This window comes from Nerophis lumbriciformis, linkage group LG21 (assembly GCF_033978685.3).
Source record: "Nerophis lumbriciformis linkage group LG21, RoL_Nlum_v2.1, whole genome shotgun sequence".
NCBI classification, from domain to species: domain Eukaryota; kingdom Metazoa; phylum Chordata; class Actinopteri; order Syngnathiformes; family Syngnathidae; genus Nerophis; species Nerophis lumbriciformis.
The window spans coordinates 603724-620128 of NC_084568.2; the positions used below are offsets into that span (position 1 = coordinate 603724).

Sequence of the window (16405 nt, forward strand, 5' to 3'; positions counted from 1 at the left end):
ACCGACCTCGAAGACAGCGACAGCTGCGTAGATGGCCCAGGTGGGCCTTGTTATCTAATCACCTGTCGCCTTTATTAGCATCAGCCGGGAGGAGAGACGTGGTTGGAGCTGGAGTGAGAGCTAGCGAGAGACAGACACGGAAAGACAGTTGCTGGAAAGCAACCTGCTGCACTAATTTTTAAAAATAAAACAGTGTTGTAACCCTGATCCGGGCTCTCATGGCGGTGTTTGGTGGTCTGAGGAACCCACTGGAGGGCAACCACCACAATTTGGCGCCCGAACAAGCCGGACCACCTGAGGTGATGGAAGCCGACCCCCTGGCAGCAGTGACGAACATTCTCGCAGAGGTGACAGCGGCCAGCCATCGACAGCTGGAGGCGGTCCGCCACCAAGTGGCCCAGCAGAGCCACATCCTGCAGGCGCTGGCTGACCGGGTGGGAGCGGCACGGCCAACATCAGCGGCCGTCTCCATACAGCGCATGGGGGAAAAGGAGGACCCCCATGCCTTCATAGACATTTTTGTGGCCAGGGCGGAGGCATGCGCGTGGCCAAAGAAAGAGTAGGGAGTGCGACTCCTGCCGCTGCTGGCGGGGGAGGCGCAGCGAGCGGCGCTCAGTCTACCGGCGGCCTCCCGGGTGCACTTCCCGGACCAGAGGGGGGCGGTGCTGGACCGGACCGGTTGCACCGCCAAGGACCACCGGCGCCGGTTCCGGGCGCTGCGTCTGGGGACGGAGGACCGCCCGTTCGTGCTTGGTCAGCAGCTCCGAAAGGCGGCGACGCGCTGACTGCAGCCAGGTGAAGGCAACGTCCAGGTGATGGAGCTGCTGGTCCTGGAGCAGTTCCTGGAGGCGATCCCAGCGCGGACGGCGGCCTGGGTCCGCTACCACCGGCCCCGAGACCTGGACGCAGCGGTGACGCTAGCAGAGGACCACCTGGCGGTGCACCGTGAGGCAGCCGAGCGCCCAGCACTAACACCGCGCGGGCCGAGCGCGCAGCAGTAGGAGGTGGCGCCGCGCACTTGACTATGTCTGCTTTGTGCCCACAGAACCCAACATGCCCAGCACCAGCACAGCGCAGAGGGAGGAGGCGGCGCCACGCAAAGGACTCTTTTATTTGTGCTTCCTCGCAGGTCCCGGCTGCTGCGAATATGATGCTTCCCACGCAGACGGCCCCTCAAACGTCTGAGCAGGCGTGTTGGAGGCATGGGAAGTACAATATTTGGGGTACCACTTGGGGGGAGGGCAGGTGCGCCCGCATGTAGATAAAACAGCGGCAATTGCGGCCTGCCCAAACCCCAAGACGAAAAAAGAGGTGAGGCAGTTTTTGGGTCTGGCAGGTTACTACCGGAGGTTTATCCCCCGGTTCGTGGACCTGACCAGCCCACTAACTGACCTCGCCCGAAAGGGTGCTCCAGATCTGGTCGAGTGGACGGAGCAATGCCCAGCAGGCGTTTGAGAGGGTTAAGAAGGCCCTCTGCGAGGAGCCGGTCCTGCACATGCCTAAGTTTTCTCTCCAATTTTCTCTGCAGGCTGACGTGTCGGGCAGAGGGCTGGGAGCTGTTTTGTCCCAGCAGGTGGGGGGCGTCGACCGCCCCATCCTGTACACCAGCCGGAAGCTCTCCGAGCGAGAGGCGAGGTACAACACCGGTGGGCGGTCGGTGCCATCCGCTACTACCTCCTGGGGCGCTCACTCAGCCTCTGCTCGGACCACAAGCCCCTCCAGTGGCTCCACCGCATGAAGGATGCCAATGCGTGGATCACCCGTTGGTATCTAGTTTTACACCCATTCAATTTCAGAGTGATCAACAGACCGGGGGCGTAGATGGCCGTGGCTGACTTCCTCTCCCGCTCCCAAACGGCTTCCCGGCCTGAGTCTGGCTGTGGAGGTATGTGGAGGGGGCGTGGCCTGCGGGCTTTCCGCGGAACGGGGTGTGCCATGACCAGCCTCGAAGACAGAAACAGGTTACGTACCTGAAGGACGGAAAGACAGTTGCTGGAATGCAACTCGCTGCACTAATTTATAAAAATAAAACGGTGTTGTAAGCCTGATCCGGGCTCTCGTGGCGGTGTTTGGTGGTCTGAGGAACCCACTGGAGGGCAACCTCCACAATTTGGCGCCCAAACAAGCCGGGCCACCTGAGGTGATGGAAGCCGACCCCCTGGCAGCAGTGACAAACATTCTCGCAGAGGTGACAGCGGACAGCCCTCGACAGCTGGAGGCGGTCCGCCAACAAGTGGCCCAGCAGAGCCACGTCCTGCAGGCGCTGGCTGACCAGATGGGAGCGGCACGGCCAACATCAGCGGCCGTCTCCATACAGCGCATGGGGGGAAAAGGAGGACCCCCATGCCTTCATAGACATTTTTGTGGCCAGGGCGGAGGCGTGCGTGTGGCCAAAGGAAGAGTAGGGAGTGCGACTCTTGCCGCTGCTGGCGGCGCTCAGTCTACTGGCGGCCTCCCGCGTGCACTTCCCGGACCTAAGGAGGGCGGTGCTGGACCGGACCGGTTGCACCGTCGAGGACCACCGTCGCCGGTTCCGGGCGCTGCGTCTGGGGACGGAGGACCGCCCGTTCGTGCTTGGTCAGCATCTCCGAAAGGCGGCGACGCGCTGGCTGCAGCCGGGTAAAGGCCACGTCTAGGTGATGGAGCGGCTGGTCCTGGAGCAGTTCCTGGAGGCTATCCCAGCGCGGACGGCGGCCTGGGTCCGCTACCACCGGCCCTGAGACCTGGACGCAGTGGTGACGCTAGCAGAGGACCACCTGGCGGTGCACCGTGAGGCAGCCGAGCGCCCAGCACCAACACCGCACGGGTCGAGCGCGCAGCGGTAGGAAGTGGCGCCGCGCACTTGACTATGTCTGCTTTGTGCCCACAGGACCCAACGTGCCCAGCACCAGCACCGCGCAGAGCCAGCGTGCAGAGGAAGGAGGCGGCGCCGCGCAAAGGACTCTTATTTGTGCTTCCTCGCAGGTCCCGGCTGCTGCGAATACGATGCTTCCCGCGCAGACGGCCCCTCAAACGTCTGAGCAGGCATGCTGGAGGCATGGGAAGTTCAGTATTTGGGGTACCACTTGGGGGGAGGGCAGGTGTGCCCGCATGTAGATAAAACAGCGGCAATTGCGGCCTGCCCAAACCCCAAGACGAAAAAAGAGGTGAGGCAGTTTTTGGGTCTGGCAGGTTACTACCGGAGGTTTATCTCCCGGTTCGTGGACCTGACCAGCCCACAAACTGACCTCGCCCGAAAGGGTGCTCCAGATCTGGTCCAGAGGACAGAGCAGTGCCAGCAAGCGTTTGAGAGGGTTAAGAAGGCCCTCTGCGAGGAGCCGGTCCTGCACATGCCTAATTTTTCTCTCCAATTTTGTCTGCAGGCTGACGCGTCGGGCAGAGGGCTGGGAGCTGTTTTGTCCCAGCAGGTGGGGGGCTTCGACCGCCCCATCCTGTACACAAGCCAGAAGCTCTCTGATAGGGAGGCGAGGTACAACACCGGTGGGCGGTCGGTGCCCTCCAGTACTACCTCCTGGGGTGCTCATTCAGCCTCTGCTCGGACCACAAGCCCCTCCAGTGGCTCCACCGCATGAAGGATGCCAATGCGTGGATCACCCGTTGTTATCTAGCTTTACACCCATACAATTTCAGAGTGATCAACAGACCGGGGGCACAGATGGCAGTGGCTGACTTCCTCTCCCGCTCCCACACGGCTTCCCGGCCTGAGTCTGGCTATGGAGGTATGTGGAGGGGGGAGTGGCCTGCGGGCCTTCCGCGGAACGGGGTGTGCCATGACCAGCCTCGAAGACAGCGACAGGTTACGCACCTGAAGGACGGAAAGACAGTTGCTGGAATGCAACCCGCTGCACAAATTTATAAAAATAAAACGGTGTTGTTACCCTGATCCGGGCTCTCGTGGTGGTGTTTGGTGGTCTGAGGAACCCACTGGAGGGCAACCTCCACAATTTGTTGCCAGAACAAGCTGGACCAACAGAGGTGATGGAAGCCGACCCCCTGGCAGCAGTGACGAACATTCTCGCAGAGGTGACAGCGGCCAGCCCTCGACAGCTGGAGGCGGTCCGCCATCAAGTGGCCCAACAGAGCCACATCCTGCAGGCGCTGGCTGACCGGGTGGGAGCGGCACGGCCAACATCAGCGGCCGTCTCCATACAGCGCATGGGGGAAAGGAGGACCCCCATTCCTTCATAGACATTTTTGTGGCCAGGGCGGAGGCATGCGCGTGGCCAAAGGAAGAGTAGGGAGTGCGACTCCTGCCGCTGCTGGCGGAGGAGGCGCAGCGAGCGGCGCTCAGTCTACCGGCGGCCTCCGGCGTGCACTTCCCGGACCTGAGGGGGGCGGTGCTGGACCGGACCGGTTGCACCGCCGAGGACCACCGGCGCTGGTTCCGGGCGCTGCGTCTGGGGACGGAGGACCGCCCGTTCGTGCTTGGTCAGCAGCTCCGAAAGGCGGCGACGCGCTGACTGCAGCCAGGTGAAGGCAACGTCCAGGTGATGGAGCTGCTGGTCCTGGAGCAGCTGGCGGAGGAGGCGCAGCGAGCGGCGCTCAGTCTACCGGCGGCCTCCCGGGTGCACTTCCCGGACCTGAGGGGGGCGGTGCTGGACCGGACCGGTTGCACCGCCGAGGACCACCGGCGCCGGTTCCGGGCGCTGCGTCTGGGGACGGAGGACCGCCCGTTCGTGCTTGGTCAGCAGCTCCGAAAGGCGGCGACGCGCTGACTGCAGCCAGGTGAAGGCAACGTGATGGAGCTGCTGGTCCTGGAGCAGTTCCTGGAGGCGATCCCAGCGCGGACGGCGGCCTGGGTCCGCTACCACCGGCCCCGAGACCTGGACGCAGCGGTGACGCTAGCAGAGGACCACCTGGCGGTGCACCGTGAGGCAGCCGAGCGCCCAGCACCAACACCGCGCGGGCCGAGGCGCAGCAGTAGGAGGCGCACTTAACTATGTCTGCTTTGTGCCCACAGAACCCAACGTGCCCAGCACCAACACCGCGCACAGGGAGGAGGCGGCACCACGCAAAGTACTCTTTTATTTGTGCTTCCTCGCAGGTCCCGGCTGCTGCGAATATGATGCTTCCCGCGCAGACGGCCCCTCAAACGTCTGACGTGTTGGAGGCATGGGAAGTGCAGTATTTGGGGTACCACTTGGGGGTAGGGCAGGTGCGCCCGCGTGTAGATAAAACAGCGGCAATTGCAGCCTGCCCAAACCCCAAGACGAAAAAAGAGGTGAGGCAGTTTTTGGGTCTGGCAGGTTACTACCGGAGGTTTATCTCCCGGTTCGTGGTCGACCGCCCCATCCTGTACACCAGCCGGAAGCTCTTTGAGCGGGAGGCGAGGTACAACACCGGTGGGTGGTCGGTGCCCTTCCGGTACTACCTCCTGGGGCGCTCATTTAGCCTCTGCTCGGACCACAAGCCCCTCCAGTGGCTCCACCGCATGAAGGATGCCAATGTGTGGATCACCCGTTGGTATCTAGCTTTACACCCATACAATTTCAGAGTGATCAACAGACCGGGGGCGCAGATGGCAGTGGCTGACTTCCTCTCCCGCTCCCACACGGCTTCCCGGCCTGAGTCTGGCTATGTAGGTATGTGGAGGGGGACATGGCCTGCGGGCCTTCCGCGGAACGGGGTGTGCCATGACCAGCCTCTAAGACAGCGACAGGTTACGCACCTGAAGGACGGAAAGACAGTTGCTGGAATGCAACCCGCTGCACAAATTTATAATAAATAAAACGGTGTTGGAACCCTGATCCGGGCTCTCGTGGCGGTGTTTGGTGGTCTGAGGAACCCACTGGAGGGCAACCTCCACAATTTGGTGCCCGAACAAGCTGGACCAACAGAGGTGATGGAAGCCGACCCCCTGGCAGCAGTGACGAACATTCTCGCAGAGGTGACAGCGGCCAGCCCTCGACAGCTGGAGGCGGTCCGCCATCAAGTGGCCCAACAGAGCCACATCCTGCAGACGCTGCCTGACCGGGTGGGAGCGGCACGGCCAACATCAGCGGCCGTCTCCATACAGCGCATGGGGGAAAAGGAGGACCCCCATTCCTTCATAGACATTTTTGTGGCCAGGGCGGAGGCATGCGCGTGGCCAAAGAAAGAGTAGGGAGTGCGACTCCTGCCGCTGCTGGCGGAGGAGGCGCAGCGAGCGGCGCTCAGTCTACCGGCGGCCTCACGCGTGCACTTCCCGGACGTGAGGGGGGCGGTGCTGGACCGGACCGGTTGCACCGCTGAGGACCACCGGCGCCAGTTCCGGGCGCTGCGTCTGGGGACGGAGGACCGCCCGTTCGTGCTTGGTCAGCAGCTCCGAAAGGCGGCGACGCACTGACTGCAGCCAGGTGAAGGCAACGTCCAGGTGATGGAGCTGCTGGTCCTGGAGCAGTTCCTGGAGGCGATCCCAGCGCGGACGGCGGCCTGGGTCCGCTACCACTGGCCCCGAGACCTGGACGCAGCGGTGACGCAAGCAGAGGACCACCTGGCGGTGCACCGTGAGGCAGCCGAGCGCCCAGCACCAACACCGCGCGGGCCGAGCGCGCAGCAGTAGGAGATGGCGCCGCGCACTTGACGACTCTTTTATTTGTGCTTCCTCGCAGGTCCCGGCTGTTGCGAATATGATGCTTCCCGCGCAGACGGCCCCTCAAACGTCTGAGCAGGCGTGTTGGAGGCATGGGAAGTACATTATTTGGGGTACCACTTGGGGGGAGGGCAGGTGTGCCCGCATGTAGATAAAACAGCGGCAATTGCGGCCTGCCCAAACCCCAAGACGAAAAAAGAGGTGAGGCAGTTTTTGGGTCTGGCAGGTTACTACCGGAGGTTGATCTCCCGGTTCGTGGACCTGACCAGCCCACAAACTGACCTCGCCCGAAAGGGTGCTCCAGATCTGGTCCAGTGGACGGAGCAGTGCCAGCAGGTGTTTGAGAGGGTTAAGAAGGCCCTCTGCGAGGAGCCGGTCCTGCACATGCCTAATTTTTCTCTCCAGTTTTGTCTGCAGGCTGACTCGTCGGGCAGAGGGCTGGGAGCTGTTTTGTCCCAGCAGGTGGGGGGCTTCGACCGCCCCATCCTGTACACAAGCCGGAAGCTCTCCGAGCGGGAGGCGAGGTACAACACCGGTGGGTGGTCGGTGCCCTTCCGGTACTACCTCCTGGGGCGCTCATTTAGCCTCTGCTCGGACCACAAGCCCCTCCAGTGGCTCCACCGCATGAAGGATGCCAATGCGTGGATCACCCATTGGTATCTAGCTTTACACCTATACAATTTCAGAGTGATCAACAGACCGGGGGCGCAGATGGCCGTGGCTGACTTCCTCTCCCGCTCCCACACGACTTCCCTGCCTCCGTCTGGCTGTGGAGGTATGTGGAGGGTGGCGTGGCCTGCGCGCCTTCCGCGGAAAGGGGTGTGCCATGACCAGCCTCGAAGACAGCGACAGGTTACGCACCTGAAAGACAGTTGCTGGACTGCAACCATCCATCCATCCATCCCGCTGCACTAATTTATCAAAATAAAACGGTGTTGTAACCCTGATCCGGGCTCTCGTGGCGGTGTTTGGTGGTCTGAGGAACCCACTGGAGGGCAACCTCCACAATTTGGCGCCCCAACAAGCCGGACCACTTGAGGTGATGGAAGCCGACCCCCTGGCAGTAGTGACGAACATTCTCGCAGAGGTGACAGCGGACAGCCCTCGACAGCTGGAGGCGGTCCGCCAACAAGTGGCCCAGCAGAGCCACATCCTGCAGGCGCTGGCTGACCGGGTGGGAGCGGCACGGCCAACATCAGCGACCGTCTCCATACAGCGCATGGGGGTAAGGAGGACCCCCATGCCTTCATAGACATTTTTGTGGCCAGGGCGGAGGCATGCGCGTGGCCAAAGGAAGAGTAGGGAGTGCGACTCCTGCCGCTGCTGGCGGAGGAAGCGCAGCGAGCGGCGCTCAGTCTCCCGGCGCTCAGTCTCCCGGCGGCCTCCCGGGTGCACTTCCTGGACCTGAGGGGGGCGGTGCTGGACCGGACCGGTTGCACCGCCGAGGACCACCGGCGCCGGTTCCGGGCGCTGCGTCTGGGGACGGAGGACCGCCCGTTCGTGCTTGGTCAGCAGCTCTGAAAGGCGGCGACGCGCTGACTGCAGCCAGGTGAAGGCAACGTCCAGGTGATGGAGCTGCTGGTCCTGGAGCAGTTCCTGGAGGCAATCCCAGCGCGGACGGCGGCCTGGGTCCGCTACCACCGGCCCCGAGACCTGGACGCAGCGGTGACGCTAGCAGAGGACCACCTGGCGGTGCACCGTGAGGCAGCCGAGCGCCCAGCACCAACACCGCGCGGGCCGGGCGCGCAGCAGTAGGAGGTGGCGCCGCGCACTTGACTATGTCTGCTTTGTGCCCACAGAACCCAATGTGCCCAGCACCAACACCGCGCACAGGGAGGAGGCGGCGCCACGCAAAGGACTCTTTTATTTGTGCTTCCTCGCAGGTCCCGGCTGCTGCGAATATGATGCTTCCCGCGCAGACGGCCCCTCAAACGTCTGAGCAGGCGTGTTGGAGGCATGGGAAGTACAGTATTTGGGGTACCACTTGGGTGGAGGGCAGGTGCGCCCGCATGTAGATAAACAGCGGCAATTGCGGCCTGCCCAAACCCCAAGACGAAAAAAGAGGTGAGGCAGTTTTTTGGTCTGGCAGGTTACTACCGGAGGTTTAGCCCCCGGTCCGTGGACCTGACCAGTCCAGTAACTGACCTCGCCCGATAGGGTGCTCCAGATCTGGTCCAGTGGACGGAGCAGTGCCATCAGGCGTTTGAGAGGGTTAAGAAGGCCCTCTGCGAGGAGCCGGTCCTGCACATGCCTAATTTTTCTCTCCAGTTTTGTCTGCAGGCTGACGCGTCGGCCAGAGGGCTGGGAGCTGTTTTGTCCCAGCAGGTGGGGGGAGTCGACCGCCCCATCCTGTACACCAGCCGGAAGCTCTCCGAGCGGGAGGAGAGGTACAACACCGGTGGGCGGTCGGTGTCCTCCGGTACTACCTCCTCATTCAGCCTCTGCTCGGACCACAAGCCCCTCCAGTGGCTCCACCCCATGAAGTATGCCAATGCGTGGATCACCCGTTGGTATCTAGCTTTACACCCATACAATTTCAGAGTGATCAACAGACCGGGGGCGCAGGTGGCCGTGGCTGACTTCCTCTCCCGCTCCCACATGGCTTCCCGGCCTGAGTCTGGCTGTGGAGGTATGTGGAGGGTGGTCTGAGGAACCCACTGGAGGGCAACCTCCACATATGTGTACTGAAGTCTGGCATGCTAACATTAGCCTGCATTCGCCTGTCAATAGTTGGCATGCCTAAGGCAAAGGTCTTCAACAGGGGGTCCGTGAACCAAGGAGGGTCTGCAGAGGTACTGCAGGGGGATCATGAAATCTTTCCACTGGTGACTAGACCTTTTAAAAAAATGTTTTATATTCCCTCCGCAGATGTTTTACAACATTCTAAAGTCTTTAAATACACATGAATATTGATCCAATGCATGTTAGCATTCAACATAGCTCGCATTTAGCACTTTAGTTGCCAGGTAGCGATTACCATGCTAGTTGCCAGGTAGTGTTTAGCACACTAGTTGCCATCTAGAAATTAGCATGCTAGTTGACAGCTAGCGATTAGCGCGCTAGTTGCCAGCTGGCTATTAGCGACACTATACGGTATTTGAATATCTTAGTATTGTTGTACTATAACAAGGTACCTTTATATTTTATACAATATATTCAAGTAGGAGGCTTCATCAGTTTGGGGGGTCCTTGGCCTAACTTTAAAGACCCTACCCTAAGGTTTATACCAGCAAAATTACATAAAAAAGCAATAGTATTTTTGTTAGTAAAAAGATGAGGGATCATCATCACACTTCAACAACTCGGTCATGAAAATGCTACCTCTCTGCTAGATCAGCTTTACAAATAATATTATGTTCCTAATTACTTTACCTTGTATAAATAGAGCTGAAATATGCAAACTCGTGTAAATGACCAAGTCAGGATGTTGGTGTGTTGCTAAATGTTTATATGCATTACCCAGAATTCTTAGTTAGCATTGTAGACAGGAAGAGGAAGTAGGTCTGGGACATGCGGGAGGATGGCAATTTTGCCGTTTTAGGAATAAATACTTGATACTTTTGTTGCATGTTGTTGTTCCTGATTTGTCTACTCAAGAAACAAACATCATTTTTGATTAGACAGTTGATGTGCGCCTTGGGAGTGTCGCTCAGAGACGAATTTGATTGGCCAAAATGTGCGGGAGTCGGGACAAAGTAGCGAGGAAGCGCATAATTCGCAGGGATTGTTTGACTTTGCGTGAATTCCTGGAGGAAGTGAATAGTCGCCATCCTGTGCGCAGAGAGGAAGGGTTGGTTGTAACTCACAATGAAAAATGAGAAAGTGTTGCCATCGTCATTTCAGGTAATGGATTTTGGCCACTACACAAAATGCACAAGTGTTGGAAGTATTGCATTTGAGCCTTATACACACATGCTTTTTAGACCTGTGGTATATGATCAGAACATTTGGCACTTTTCAGTGTGATATCCTCCTAAAAACTGTCCTCTGCAATTGACATTTACACAGCACAGACCAAACGTTTGGACACACCTTCTCAATCAATGTGTTTTCTTTATTTTCATGACTATTTACATTGTAGATTGTCACTGAAGGCATCACAACTATGAATGAACACATGTGGAGTAATGTACTTAACAAAAAAGGTGAAAACATGTTTTATATTCTGGTTTCTTCAAAATAGCCACACTTTGCTCTGATTACTGCTTTGCACACTCTTGGTATTCTCTCCATGAGCTTCAAGATGTAGTCACCTGAAATGGTTTTCACTTCACAGGTGTTCTTGAAGCTCATTGAGAGAATTTTGAAGAAAGTAGAATATCATATATTTATGTATTTATTTGACAGGGACAGTACAATTAAACATTCCTACCCATTGGTAACCGATGTCAAAGTACCTAAGACTTCTAGCCACAGGCTAATTTGCAACCCTCCTCCCTGGTTAGGCTTTTAAAGAAAAGTTGAGAAAAGTGTAAAACATACAAAACGATTAAGACAAGTACAAAATAAAAACACATTTCAAATAATTGGCCCCATTTGTCCATACTACACCCAGTTTTAGTGCTCACACTTCTGATTTTCCTTAAGCCACTTTTTCAGTTTTGTGGAGAAAAGTTTAATGTCTGACTGTGACTTTAACTCCAGTGGCAAAGAGTTCTACAGATGTGAGGCCTTCACTGAGAACGCAGACTGACCCAGAGTGGTCCGGCACCTTTTCACTCTACAGCTCCCACTGACTGCAGCTGGAGTCTGCACACCTTCACTTCTGTATCTTTGTATTTCTTGACACATCAAATCAGGGGCTAATCCATTAAGAATAGTTTTTAAATATGAGAAATTTATAAAATTATCAAAACTCATCATGTTCTATTTGTGGTTAATATGGCAGTGATGATGCTTCATTGGTTTTTGGTCAAGACATGTTTTCAATTATTTCACCTTTTTCTGTTAAGAACATAACTCCACATGTGTTCATTCATAGGTTTGATGTGACAATCTATAATGTAAATAGTCATGAAAATAAAGAAAACGCTTTGAATGAGAAGGTGTGTCCAAACTTCTGGCCTGTACTGTATGTTGCATATTTATTTTTCTAACCCGATAAAAGAAATTGAGCAAAAACAAATGTCAGCTGCAGATGATGCTGGTTCTCAGGAAAATATTTTAGGTGAGTAATATGATTTTTTTTGTAAACATATCAAACTTGACCTTAGATTTACTGTTTTTCCATTGCTGCGTGCTCAGTGTCTTCTGCAGAGCGGCACCCATCTTGGCGGACTTGAACAACTCCCAACGACTCTTCATGGTCCTCCGGAAGATCTCGTGCACCTCGTTTTTGTCCTTGTTGACTTCAATATAGCTGCGGCTGTACCTGTGCCGGTGCTGGTGTCCGGAAAAAAGGGGATCAGGACGTTGGGCGTGTGCGTACATTATGCATATGACACAATACCTGTTTTCTGCCCTTGTACAAGTGCTTCTGCAGGAGATGGTGACTGTGGTCCTCCGCGTCCTTGGCACCGTCCATGGTCAGCTTCTGCATTTCCAAGCTCACATATGGCTCCGGTTCTCTTTTCCTGGGGTAAACAAATGGTAAGACACAGCTCTCAGTATGTTGAAGTCTAGTTCTGTACTACTGCAAACTACAGGAATAAGTATTTAGAGATGAATACCCATCTGGCAATGTCATTCTTAAAATAAACCTAGTGGTAACTCTTTTTTTTCTACCTTTTTTCCCTTAATAGAGAGTTTAATTCATTTAGCGTGTATGCCTACTGGGCTATAAGCCACTACTTTTTTCCCACGTTTTGACCCCTAAGGCTTATAAAAATGGTGCGGGCAAATTATGAATTTATTTTCCATTAACGCCCATAATGTTTTGTATTCAACAAATACTTTGCATAGAACACAGACAGAAGAGACTGTAAAGCTATGGTGCCATCTTTTGGACAAGTTTGCTCACTACAGGTGCTGCGGGTTGTAAATGTACTTCCTGTTCCGTTCCTTGAACCGGACTCTTCAGTCATCAATCCAAGCAACGTTTGTAAGTTTTACAATATGACTAAAACAATTTATACTTACTAAACCGACTAGTGTTTTCAAGCATATTTGTACGTGCTATCGTAATGTAATCAAGCTAGCCTCGTTAGCATTAGCGAATATGTTAAGGCGCTTACAAGTGTCTGTGTTAGTATTAATAACTTACGATGGCATTCTTTTAGTGTTGTTTCAGTGTCATAAATCCACCAAAACGTCACCGTGGAGTTATTGAGTCTGTTTAGCTGATTGGAGAGCTAGCTTCTGCAGCTAGTGGGTTTTACTGCCACGTGACAAGCACCGTTTGGAAACAATTAAGGTATGCAAATAAATATTTATAAAATATTTTGTACCGATATATATATCTGCAGCTTAAAGTCCGGTGTGGCTAGTATATGTAAACACTTTTTTCTTCCTAAAATTTGGTGGGTGTGGCCTAAATACCGGTGCGCTACCGTATTTTTCGGAGTATAAGTCGCACCGGCCAGAAATGCATAATAAAGAAGGGAAAAAACATATATAAGTTGCACTGGAGTATAAGTCGCATTTTTTGGGGAAATTTATTTGATAAAACCAAACACCAAGAATAGACTATTGAAAGGCAATTTAAAATAAATAAAGAATAGTGAACAACAGGCTGAATAAGTGTACGTTATATGAGGCATAAATAACCAACTGGTATGTTAACGTAACATATTATGGTAAGAGTCATTCAAATAACTATAACATATAGAACATGCTATACAATCTGTCACTCCTAATCGCTAAATCCCATGAAATCTTATACGTCTAGTCTCTTACGTCAATGAGATAAATAAGATAAATAATATTATTTGATAATTAACGGTAATGTGTTAATAATTTCACACATAAGTCGCTCCTGAGTATAAGTCGCACCCCCGGCCAAACTATGAAAAACTTATAGCCCAGAAAATAGGATGTGTGCAGAATACCTCCTGTTCCGTTCCTTTAACCGGCTTCTTCATTCATCACTCCAAGCAAGGTTTGTAAGTTTTACAATATAAATAAAACAATTTTTACTTACTAAACCGTCCCATGTGTGACGTATGTAGGAGTGTTTTCAAACATATTTGTACGTGCTATCGTAATGTAATCAAGCTAGCGTCGTTACCAATAGCGAATGTGCTAACACGTTTACAAGTGTCTGTGTTAGTATTATTAACTTACAATGGCATTCTTTTAGTGTTGTTTCAGTTTCATAAATCCACCAAAACGTCACCGTGGAGTTATTGAGTCTCTTTAGCTGATTAGAGAGCTAGCTTCTGCAGCTAGTGGGCTAGTGACAAGCACCGTTTTGAAACAATTAAAGTATGCAAATAAATATTTCGTACCGATATATATCTGGTGTGTCTAGTATATGTACCGTATTTTCGGACTATAAGTTGCAGTTTTTTTCATAGTTTGGACGGGGTGCGACTTATACTCAGGAGCGACTTATGTGTGAAATTATTAACACATTAGCGAAAATTTCAAATAATATTATTGATCTCATTCACGTAAGAGACTAGACGTATAAGATTTCATGGGATTTAGCGATTAGGAGTGACAGATTGTTTGGTAAACGTATAGCATGTTCTATATGTTATAGTTATTTGAATGACTCTTACCATAATATGTTACGTTAACATACCAGTTGGTTATTTATGCCTCATATAACGTACACTTATTCAGCCTGTTGTTCACTATTCTTCATTTATTTTAAATTGCCTTTCAAATGTCTATTCTTGCTGTTGGCTTTTATCAAATACATTTCCCCAAAAAATTCGACTTATACTCCAGTGCGACTTTTATGTTTTTTCCCTTCTTTATTATGCATTTTCGGCCGGTGCGGCTTATACTTCGGGGGGACTTATACTCCGAAAAATACGGTAAACACTTTTTTCTTCCTAAAATTTGGTGGGTGTGGCCTAAATACCGGTGCCCTATCTCGTCCGAATAAAATATGATATATGCAGTATATATGCTGACCATCAAAACACCCACAATACCAAGAGAAGATGCAAATGTAATCATTTAGCACTTGTAATGTGATTTATCAAGACTGGAACTGTTTTGCGGCCGCTGTTCTGCATCTACATTTCGCACGTTTGGAATGCTCTTGCAAACTGGCACAGTTACGCATAAATGGCTGCAAGAAAGGAGGCGAACGCACTTCAAAGACAGACAATTGAGAGAGGATATTCCGTCTGTGTGCGTGTCTACATACACTGTGCGGACGGTCAGGAATAAAAATATTACATATCGTCTATTCAGCAATGACAGTTTGAAACTTTATACCTACCATGGATTGATTACTGTGGACCCCGACTTAAACAAGTTGAAAAACTTATTCGGGTGTTACCATTTAGTGGTCAATTGTACGGAATATGCTGGATGGCTTAAGGGGCTGATTAAAACAAATTCAATTGATTCGTTTAGCTGTCTGCTAGCTTGTTTTTTTAAATGGTGTTTTTTTTTTTTTTCAAACCTCCTTCATGAAAGCTTCTTGCAATACGCATTTTCTTGCACCCGGATCGACACGGCCATTAATAGTACACACAATTTTATAGATTGCAGACGTGAAAAAGCACTTGTTTTTTAAATTTTAGTAGATCAGGTCCTAAATCTGATGATAAACATATTGAACTATGCAACATGTGTATTGGCGACATTTTTGTACAAGGTTTCTAAGCTAATGATTACCATATTTTCCGGACCATAGGGCGCACTGGATTAAAAGGCGCACTGCTGATGAGCGGGTCTAGTCAGGTCTATTTTCATACAAAAGGCGCACCAGATTATAGGGCGCATCAAAGGGGTCATATTATGATTATTTTTTTCTAAATGTAAAAGACTTCCTTGTGGTCTACATAACATGTAATGGTGGTTCTTTGGTCAAAATGTTGTATAGATGATGTTTTACACATCATCTTCAAGCCGCTTTCTGACAGTCGCTTCAGGATGCGCCGTTTTATGGGCGGTCTTATTTACGTGGTTCACCTTCGACAGCGTCTTTTCTCCGTCGTCTTTGTTGTACGGGAGTGGAAGAAGTAGATGGAGCGAAGTGTTTTAATGACATTCAGACTTTACTTCAATCAATAACGGAGCAGTATTTCCTCATCCGTGGCTCACTAGTGCAACAACAACGCCGGAATTGTGTCCCATGAAAAACCGTCCGACCGCAACTCTCTAACTGAAGTCCCTTGGGTGAATAATATAAAAACACTACATCTGTATGTTTTAGCGCTTTCATGGTGAGTTTACTGACAGATATAAGTAAGACCTTTACACTACTTTATATTAGAAATGGCAACAGTGGAGGATGAATGTCCCATACCTGAAGATAGAGAAAAAGAAGCTTATCGACTACGGTGTCGGCACGGACTACAAAGGCGGACGCTCGCAAATTTTCAGGACTTATGCAGATCCCAAATACAGATCAGCAGGTACCAGAAGGTAAGAAAAGTTGCTTTTGCATAATATTGCGAAACAAAACGCCAGATAATGTCTTACCTTATACACACACAATAATACTCCTATGTTGAAGCACAGTACAATCCATCAAGCGGTGCGGCTTCTTAGCTTACCAAAGTCGTAGTAAAACATTTTGATAAGATTTTTGAGCGCCGTGTGTAATGTTCTATATTTTCAATGGAACATATAACATTTTGGTGTTTACTTGAGTCATATTGCATTCTACACATACCTCTTATGTATGATTGCCATCTACTGGTCACACTTATCATTTCACCATGTACCAAATAAAATAGTTTTGAGGTCGGTAAGCACAACCAAAATGAT

At 52.0% G+C, this 16405-nt stretch overlaps 1 protein-coding gene across 2 annotated transcripts in view; it reads left to right on the forward strand.

Annotated features, from left to right (window-relative positions):
• Positions 1-11621: 11621 nt before the first annotated feature.
• LOC133621265 (lamin-A-like) overlaps positions 11622-16405 on the forward strand; it is a 49150-nt gene continuing 44366 nt past the window's right edge. For both annotated transcript variants that reach the window (XM_061983278.1, XM_061983279.1), the window contains exon 1: positions 11622-12160. The gene's annotated coding sequence lies outside the window, so the exon portion shown is untranslated. The remainder of the gene's footprint in view (positions 12161-16405) is intronic.